This window comes from Dasypus novemcinctus, chromosome X (assembly GCF_030445035.2).
Source record: "Dasypus novemcinctus isolate mDasNov1 chromosome X, mDasNov1.1.hap2, whole genome shotgun sequence".
NCBI classification, from domain to species: domain Eukaryota; kingdom Metazoa; phylum Chordata; class Mammalia; order Cingulata; family Dasypodidae; genus Dasypus; species Dasypus novemcinctus.
This window is the reverse complement of record NC_080704.1, coordinates 34,463,637-34,472,798: the sequence shown is the minus strand read 5'-3', so window position 1 is coordinate 34,472,798 and position 9,162 is coordinate 34,463,637. Positions and strand designations below refer to the sequence as shown.

The following is a 9,162-nucleotide window of genomic DNA, read 5'->3' as shown; positions in this document are numbered from 1 at the left end:
AAGAATATGCCTTTTAGTGAAATTTGTTTACTTAAATATTTTGCCATTTCATTTATCTATATGTATTTATTCAAGTACTCTGTTTCCTAATTAGTTTTCTAGATTTTATTAATGCACCACTGTCACTTAGTGCTTTTTAAAATGGTTTATGAGACCAGCTGAATCCAAGTAAGAGAAACATGTTTTTAGCCCTCAAGTCTCATGATTGTTAGATTTTTTCACATAACATAAAATCAAAGAGAATAATAAATCCACATTCATATCAAATTATATATTAATGTATAATCATAGACATTTGTGTGTGACTTTTTATTTTCTGACTTTATATGACCATCTGTAATCAGTGGACAAATAAATAGAAATTACCAGGCTAATTATATTTCCAGAAAAATCAAAGAGAACCAAAGATACACTATTTTAAGAGCTGTCTAATTTTTACTTTCTGAAGGAAAACTATAAAGCAGCATTTCCCAAAATTTGCTGCACATTAAAATCACTTGGGAGATTTAAAAGATACTGATGTCCAGGTCACAGTATGTGCCAATTAAATCAGAATGTCTGCAGATGGGAGTTTTTTTTTTAAAGATTCCCATGTAACTCAAATGTGCTGCAAAGTTTGGAAAAACTGGTGTAAAGTATATAAAATTTTAGCACATGGGTTTTACTAGCACCAGTTTTCTTAGATGAAAAAAAGGTGACTGCTACTTTGTGCCTTTCAAATACAGTTTGTTGAAATTATTTTTTAAAAGATTTATTTTATTTACTTTATTTATTCCCTCCCCTCCCTTTTCCCCAGATGGTTCTGTCGTCTGTCTGCTTGCCTTCTCCAGGAGGCATGGGGAACCAAACCCGGCACCTCCCACGTGAGAGGGGAGTGCCCAAGGAACTGAGCCATACCCACTCCCAGATGGCTGTGGGGTTTGCTGGCTTGTGGCCTCTGCTTGTTGTGGTGGGGGTGGAGTCTAGTTCATAGCAGGGGAGGCGGTGTCTAGTTCCTTGTGGAGGGAGGCAGCGATGTCTTCTTTTAGAGGCACTGGTAGGCAGGTGCCCAAGTGGCTGAGCCACATCTGCTTTCCAGTTTATTAACATTATAATTCTTAAGTGTTTCACATAGAAAATCCTTTAAGTTTCCACAGGGAAATCTTGAGCTGTGAGCCATTAAGTATGAATCAACTCATAAATGAATATTTTGAAAATTAATATAATCTGCTTTTCAGACAATTTGGGTAAATTGACAGATTTTTACTTTTGACAAAAGACTTCAAATCAGAGATACTTAAACTGATCCTTGGAGACTATTAAGCAACTGACAACTTGGCAGCGTCAAGCTGCTCATTCTTGCCAAAATTAAGTGCAGGAGTGAGGAACAGAAAACATGAGTATCATTTTCATGTGAGAGGGAGTTTGGCATGGGGCAAAAAAAAATGTGTTCTAGAGTCTGAATTCCTGGATAAGTGCTCTGTTTTTGCCATTTACTAGATGCATTGTTGGACAGTTTATTAATTTTCCTGAACCTCAGGTTTCTCATGTACAAAAGAGAATAATATCTCCTTTTTTCTCTATGCTCAGCATTCATCCGATCATGTGAGTTTATAAATGGGCCAGAATTGTAAAAAAAAAAAAGTACACAGACCAGTTGTTGTTATCACTGAACTATCCTGATAATTCATGCAGGTATCAGATTTAGGGTGCCCATTACCTGGCCAATTCTACTCTTCACTTTAGTTCTGGGAAACCTTTCTCTTGCTCATGAGTCTCAAATAAATATCTTCCCTCCTTGGGCATGAGTAAGGTATCAAATATCAATACTCTGGTCTAAGAGATGGAAAGTGAGCAGAAAGTAAAGGGAAAGTTAATCATACCATTGTGTGCTGCTAAACAATCTCCAAACTTTAATCCAATTTCTGAGGTGAAAGTCTCTGAAAAGAATATATTTGATTGAAAATTTCAGGCTGCAATTAATAACACTGTAAATATTATTAATTATATTAAGCATTCAGTGAAAAGTACAAGTAAAACAACACATTCATTTATGGCACTTAAATATATCTTTCAAATATTTAGAGAGAATATAAACTCTTAATTAAAGGCAATTACCTAAATAATGACCTAGCTGTGCTATTCTTCAAATACCAAGGAACATGTAGTACCTTTTCATACACAGGTAAGACTTTGTTATGGGGAAAATATGAACCTAATCAGCTTTAGGGAATGGCTTGCTGCTTAAAACTCTGCAATGATGTCTCACTACATCTGGGGTAAAATCCCAGATCCTTACCATAGGTTCTACCGCTTTCCATTTTTTTGACTTCTGATCCACTTTTTGCCACTTCTTAGTCTCCTCACTATTCTCCATCACCCTGACCTTCTTTAGTTCTTCACACACATTAAACTCTTTTCCAATTCAGAACTCTTCTTTGCACTGTTTCCTTTAAACCCCGCCCCTCCCCCCCCCCCCCCCCCCCCCCCCGTTGCAGAGTTTTAAGCAAGGAAGTAACTGACGCATTTAGAAATGCTTTAAGAAGAGGCAACATATTTTAGAAGAAAAGTTAACGAATAGAAAGTAGAAAGTAGAAAAATAGCTGAAGACTCCCTGAACATGCTGGATGCAATGTCACAAAAGAAATATTTAAGTGCTTGAGGCTTTTGGAGAAGGAAAACATGGTGGGCAAGCACGGGTGTCTAATAGGGAGAGGGCTGTCAATTGAATGGCAGCAAGGATTTAATCTGTGACATTACTGTAGAGAATACAATTAGGACTAATGAGGGGAAGATTTGGGGAGGCAGATTTCAATTCTATATAAGGAAGAACTTTTAAATAGAAATGTCTTCCAATAGAATAGGCTTTCCCCAAATGCTGTGTGTTCCAGTCCTGGAAGTCAGAAAGTATTCAACATAAAATGTGCCAAAAGAGGTTACCAAAATGAGGGTAGATGTTAGAGTAGATACCTTATCAACTTGAAGGTCTATGACTTGAAAGAAGCCATTCCCTAAAGCTTCAATATTGCTAATAAAATGTTTAACTTTGTTAAAAATAAAAATGGGGTTATTGGCCCTGCTCTCCACCCCTCAAGTCTCATGATTGTTAGATTTTTTCACATAACATAAAATCAAAGAGAATAATAAATCCACATTCATATCAAATTATATATTAATGTATAATCATAGACATTTGTGTGTGACTCTTTATTTTCTGACTTTATATGACCATCTGTAATCAGTGGACAAATAAATAGAAATTACCAGGCTTCAGTATCTGAGAAAGTATCAGGCTAATTATATTTCCAGAAAAATCAAAGAGAACCAAAGATACACTATTTTAAGAGCTGTCTAATTTGAACTTTCTGAAGGAAAACCTTAAAGCAGCATTTCCCAAAATTTGCTGCACATTAAAATCGCTTGGGGGATTTAAAAGATACTGATGTCCAGGTCACAGTATGTGCCAATTAAATCAGAATGTCTGCAGATGGGAGTTAAATTTTACTTCTTCAGAGAAGTCTTCTATGGCTGACCCATCGAAACCTGGTTTTTACATTACAATCTCTCATAGCATTGTTGTTCCATCAAGGGGGCTTTGGGCAAGATTCGGGAGCTCTAGTAGACTCCCTTATTAGACTGCCTTGAATAGAAAGGGTGAAAGAAGATCAGGATTAGATCAAGTAGTCTGGGCTTTATACAGCAGAAACATATAACCTCAATCAATTCCACATAAGAGGTATACATATATATATAGTGTTCCAGAAGCTCTACAAATGGTAATTTAAAATTTTTAAAGTTTATTTGCAGAGGGTTTTACTGGCAAGCTATAGCACAGGAATATTCACAGATGAGCACTCAGTAAAAGCATTAATAAAGCTTTAGATCTGATTCTTGAATCTGGAGTGAAATTGAACAGCGAGTTTAGTAGCTTCTGTACTCAGGCTGTGTGTGTGTGTGTGTGTGTGTGTTTGCAAATTCTAAGGATAGTTTCTTTAAAATAGGTTTTATGCCTTTAAAAACACTTAATTGTATTTATGTATTTTGTAATAAACAATGCAAAGATACAAAATAGTATAAAGTGAAACTCTTTTCTACCCCTGAACTGCCCAGTCCCCTTCCCAAGAGGCAACAGATAAGTTTCTTGTGAATTCTTCCAGAACACTTAAGCTTATAAATATTTATATTTATTAAACACAAGTGAAAGAGTACTGTACACACTCTTTTGCACTTTGCTTTTTACACTTTGCAATATATCTTGGAATCCATTCCATACTGTTACAGATAGACTTGGCACAATCTTTGTTTTGGCTGCATAATATTCCTTTTGGTGGATATACCATAATTTCTTTTTCTGGTTCCTTATTAATTAGACACATATGAAAACACTGTTTTAAACATCATTGCTATTACAAAGACATTGTAATAATAAACTTACACATGTGGAATTTCATATATGTAAGACGTTGTGCTTTCATTAATCTCATTTAATCTTTAATCTATTTTATGGAAAGAACAATGATAATCTTTTTAAAAGCATCACTGTCTACAGCTTGAAGAAGATATTGGGGAAGGTGAAAGTGTATGCAGAGAAATTAGTTAGGAGGCTACTGCACCAGTCTAAGAGAATGATGATAACCAGGGCTAGAGTGAAAGCAGAGGGGTCAAATTTTAGGCATTTGGTGTAAGGTAAGTTAATTTATCAAAAAGGACTCTGGATATACCATTCTATAACTCACAAATGAAACCTGTATTGGAAATTCATATTTGAAAATAATTGGCAAATAGATAGAAACTAAAGCCGGGGTAGTGGATGAGGTCACTGAGGGGGAAAACATGGAGTGAGACTGAAGAGGGCCTAAGGATGAGCCCAGAGAATGGGCAACATTTGCAGTTTTGATAGGAAAGGATGAACTGTCTAAGGAGACTAGAAAGGAATACTTGGGGAGATAGGAATAAAATCAGGAGAGTTCTTCCAAGGGAATAACGTTTCAAAAAGGAGAAAATAACCAACTTTTTTTCCTTCAAAAATCTCTGAAAGATCTTTTCTGTACCTATTCAATGCTTTCAAGCCCCATTTAATTTTTTCCTTCTTTCCTTCCTCCCCTCCGCTCCCCTCCCCTCCCTTCCCCTCCTTCCTTCTCTTTCATTTTTATATTTTATGGTACCGGGGCCAGGGAATGAACCCAGCACCTCCTCTATATGGGAAGCCGGTACTCAACCACTGAGCCTCATCTGCTCCTCTGAGTTGGTTTTTTCATTTGTTTTTCTTGTTGTTTGTTTGTTTTTAGGGGGCACCAGGGACCAAACCTCAGACCTCCCATGTGGGAAGTAGATGCTCAACCACTTGTGCCATATCTGCTCCTGAATTTTCTTTAATATACTTTTTTTTGTTTTGCAATTTTATTTTAAATGTGTGATTAAGTAATTCTGTCTCCCCCACTATAATGTAAGTTCCGTGATGGCAATGATGATGAATGTTTTGCTCACCTTTATATCACCAACACCTAAAACAGAGCTTGGCAAAGAGTGTTAAAATATTAATGGAGGAAATAGTAGATCAAGATGAAGACTGAAATAATGTCATTGAGTGTAATAGTGGCAATTATCCCTGACCTCATCAGAGGAATTCTTGTAGAGGGATTGGGACAACAGCCAGATGGAATGACTGGAAGAGACAGTGAGGGATGAGAATCAAGTATAGACAGCTCTTGAGAATTTGGCTGTGAAGGAGGATAGAGATGGGGCAGTAGATGGAAAGTAAAGTAGGGCTAAAGGAAGCAGAAAGATATCTTCACCATCAAAAGTTTTAAACTGCAATAAATCAGTTCATATAGTTAGCTCTTCTTTTCTGGAAATTATCTTCTTCTCTTCTGAAGTAGAAAGAACCTGATTATTGATGCTAATTAGTATCACAAACTCTGCCACTCTGAACATCTCCTTTGTGTCCTTTCTAATAATTAAAATCATTTGAGACAGCAAAGACTGTGAACTTGCATACTTTCTCAGAGGTGACAATGCAGTTAGATAGAGTTAGATGTTAGAGAATTGAGAATGCTGTTCATGTAGTTCTCTAGGGGTGTTTATTAAATACCTTAGAGCTGTGCCATTCACCTTCTTTTCTATAATTTAACCAACTGAAAGTCCTAAAAGCTTTTTATACTCACTTATAGTGAATAAGTTGTAAGTATATATATTTGACTTTGTTTTATAGTATCTAATAATATTACATTAAAAGACCTCACTTGAGTTTTGAGTAAATTTGAAAGTGATTGATTATACTTAAGTGAATAATTTCTTTAAGTCTTTTTAAAATTTTTAACTTATTTTTATTAATTTTCACTTATTCATATTAGGGAGCTTTTCTCCATATGGTTACACAAAGTCTGTTATTTTAAAATAAAATTGAGTACATGGTCAACGTTCCTATTAACTGAGAGGTGTGATTGAGTAGACACGTCCATTCTCTGAGAAGCAACAACTAATTACCAGGTTTGTGATGAACCTGAGGTCCAAATGTGTCTGCCATAGAAGATTCCTGAACCAAGGCAGACTATTTTGGATGGGATAATATGTAGAGTGGATCACTCAAAATATTGCAGTGTTTTCCATATGATTCCAGAGTAACAGCAATAATAATAACAATAATAACTTGGCTTTATTGTGATGTGTCCATTCAGAGGACACTGTTTGCTAGGATTTTGTCACAGGGGATTAGAAACTAGAGATTTAAACCAAAATAAGGAGAGCAACCTAATTTATGCATTTACTAGAAAGTGTCCATACTTTTTCTATGACTATAAAAATCAGAAGCAACAATTCATAACATCTGGCTCTAATCCCCTACTGAAGCACTTACATACACATACAATGTAATCCAATATATTGCAGGTAAAGCAGAGGAAAAATCTTTTGTAACAGCTGGTCACCACAGCATCACAGCTGAAAGTTACATATATTAAATAGGTCTAAGACTACATATGTGGAACAATACTGTCTCTTAGAATTCAGTGGAAAAAAAAAGCCAACAATCCCAATATGAAACTACTTTCCATTCTCAGCGCTTCTCTCCAGTAGTGCTGGTTATGTTGTTATACAACAAGTGTTACATACTTTTTTTCCTTCAACTACTGGTGTCAGGCAGGAGCCCTCAGACAACTGGCATTGAAAATTGGCAAATAATAAGTTCTCTTTGTCCCTTTCTTTCCTCTTCCAATTTACAGGACACCAAAGGAAATACTAATAATTATGTGAACACGAACTAATTACTACATTAAGCCATTAAAACGACTATATGGAAAAAGAAGAGAATATTGGAGGCTGTATATATGTTAATCAGCTTTTCTCAAGAAAAAATACCCACATTCTAAGGGCTCTTAATAATGTAGAAATCTTGCCCTGTTATCACAGGTTTTTAGAACACCTCTAACCATATACAAAATAAGAGATATTAACTACAAATTTCAACCATTGCGTAAGCTCTAAAAGTAACTTTTGTATTATTTTATTTAGATACAGAAGGGGAAACTTAGCTATAAAGAAATATTAAAAAGTATTTTTGTGGTGAACAGTCTCAAGAATTTTTTGTTGCTTGCCTCCCCCAACTTGTGCTGAAAATTTTAAGGATGTGCTCGAGAGTATAAAGCAGGGTGCTTTTGTTCCTTTCCCACCTCCCTAATAATTCCCCCCTCCCTAACCCATGGCCAAATAGCCGCCCCTCAGATGAACCACTCAATTTTGCTTTCATTAATGGTCTCGGTGAAATTGGGGTTGTGGTTCATAACGGCAGCATCGGCGCTTTCTGCTGACTCCGCCCCTTTTGCTTCATTGGTGTGGTAGGTGCCCTTGTGACGAAACATGTACCGAATGAGGAACATCAAGGTGCAGAGAATGGTGAAAGTCACCACAGCAATGACCCCTCCAATGATAGCCGAGTTTCCGTTGACTCCATTTCTGATAGCTTGACCTAGTCCCAGATTGTAAAGAAAATCAGCACTGGCTGAGTCCAGGTGGTCTAAGTACCAGGGGTCCATGGCAGCCGACATGGGTGGGATGGTGAGTGGGGAGGCCCCGCAGTTGGACTCCTCTAGCTCACCCTGGATGTGATCGTGGGTGGAGGCGTTGGTTTGCCTCAAGGCAGCCTTGAGGGGAGCGATCTGGTTGAACTGTACCCTGGAGAGGCCAACCGGTGAATCCTGGGGTGCTGTATTTGTGGATCTCTTGGTCAGTCTTCCCTGTTTCTCTTCCTGTCAGCCTGGCTCAGGTCTGCCCCTTGCCTTTGTGATGCAGGTGGATTTCCCACTGCCCAATCAGACTTCTGAACATTCCCCAGGATCTCTTTAAGTCTTAAGCTGAAATGTGACTATAATTCCAGTGAAGAGGAAAGGAGGTCTCAGAATCATTTTCTTTTTCTATTTTATATCTCAATAATTTTGAAGCCAAAATCTATTTTCTAATTACTTTAGTTGCTAAACATTCAGTACAAAATACTCTTAAGAGACAAGAAGTTATCTCTGGAATGACAGTAAGAATACCTGAACAAGTGTTATAGCTCTTTTAGAATTTGTCTAGTAGGTCTTCTGACTTTTGTTGGAAGGCCCTCATATATGAATTATGGACTAGAGTGGACTTACTGGTATTCTACTATAACTTAGTGTGATTCTAACAATGGAAGAAATTCCACCATTGATGTGGAGGCTGTGACCACTGGAGGTTCTGAGGGCAGGGAGAGGGAAAAACAGGTGTAATATGGGGACATTTTGGGGACTTGGGAATTGCCTTAATGATATTGCAATGACAGATACAAGCCATTATAAATCGTTATAACCTGCCGAATTGGGTGGGAGAGAGTGTAAACTACAATGTAAACTTTAATTCAAACTTAGTGGCAATGTTTCAATATGTGTTCATCAATTGCAATGAATTTATCACACTAATGAAGGATGTTGTTAATGTGGGAAAATGGGGGAGGTATGGGGAGCAGGGCACAGGGAATCCCCTATATGTATTTTTTTCCCCTCCTCCTCCCCTGCCCTGCTGTTTTTGCTGTCTGTATCCATTCACTGTGTGATCTCCTGTATCTATCTCTCTTTTTGTCTTCTCGTCTTTCTACTCTAGGATTCACCAGGATTCGATCCTGGGGACCTCTGATGTGGACAGAAGTTCCCTGTTAATTGCGCCACCCAG

At 37.2% G+C, this 9,162-nt stretch overlaps 1 non-coding gene and 1 pseudogene across 1 annotated transcript; one reads left to right on the top strand and one right to left on the bottom strand.

The window, feature by feature from the left end:
• Positions 1-7,458: 7,458 nt before the first annotated feature.
• On the bottom strand, positions 7,459-8,278 carry LOC101420323 (contactin-associated protein-like 2 pseudogene; annotated as a pseudogene).
• A 238-nt stretch (positions 8,279-8,516) lies between these two features.
• On the top strand, positions 8,517-8,578 carry LOC111767314 (U7 small nuclear RNA). Its single transcript, XR_002799166.1, has one exon. It is a non-coding gene; the product is annotated as a U7 small nuclear RNA (small nuclear RNA).
• The last annotated feature ends 584 nt before the right edge of the window (positions 8,579-9,162 follow it).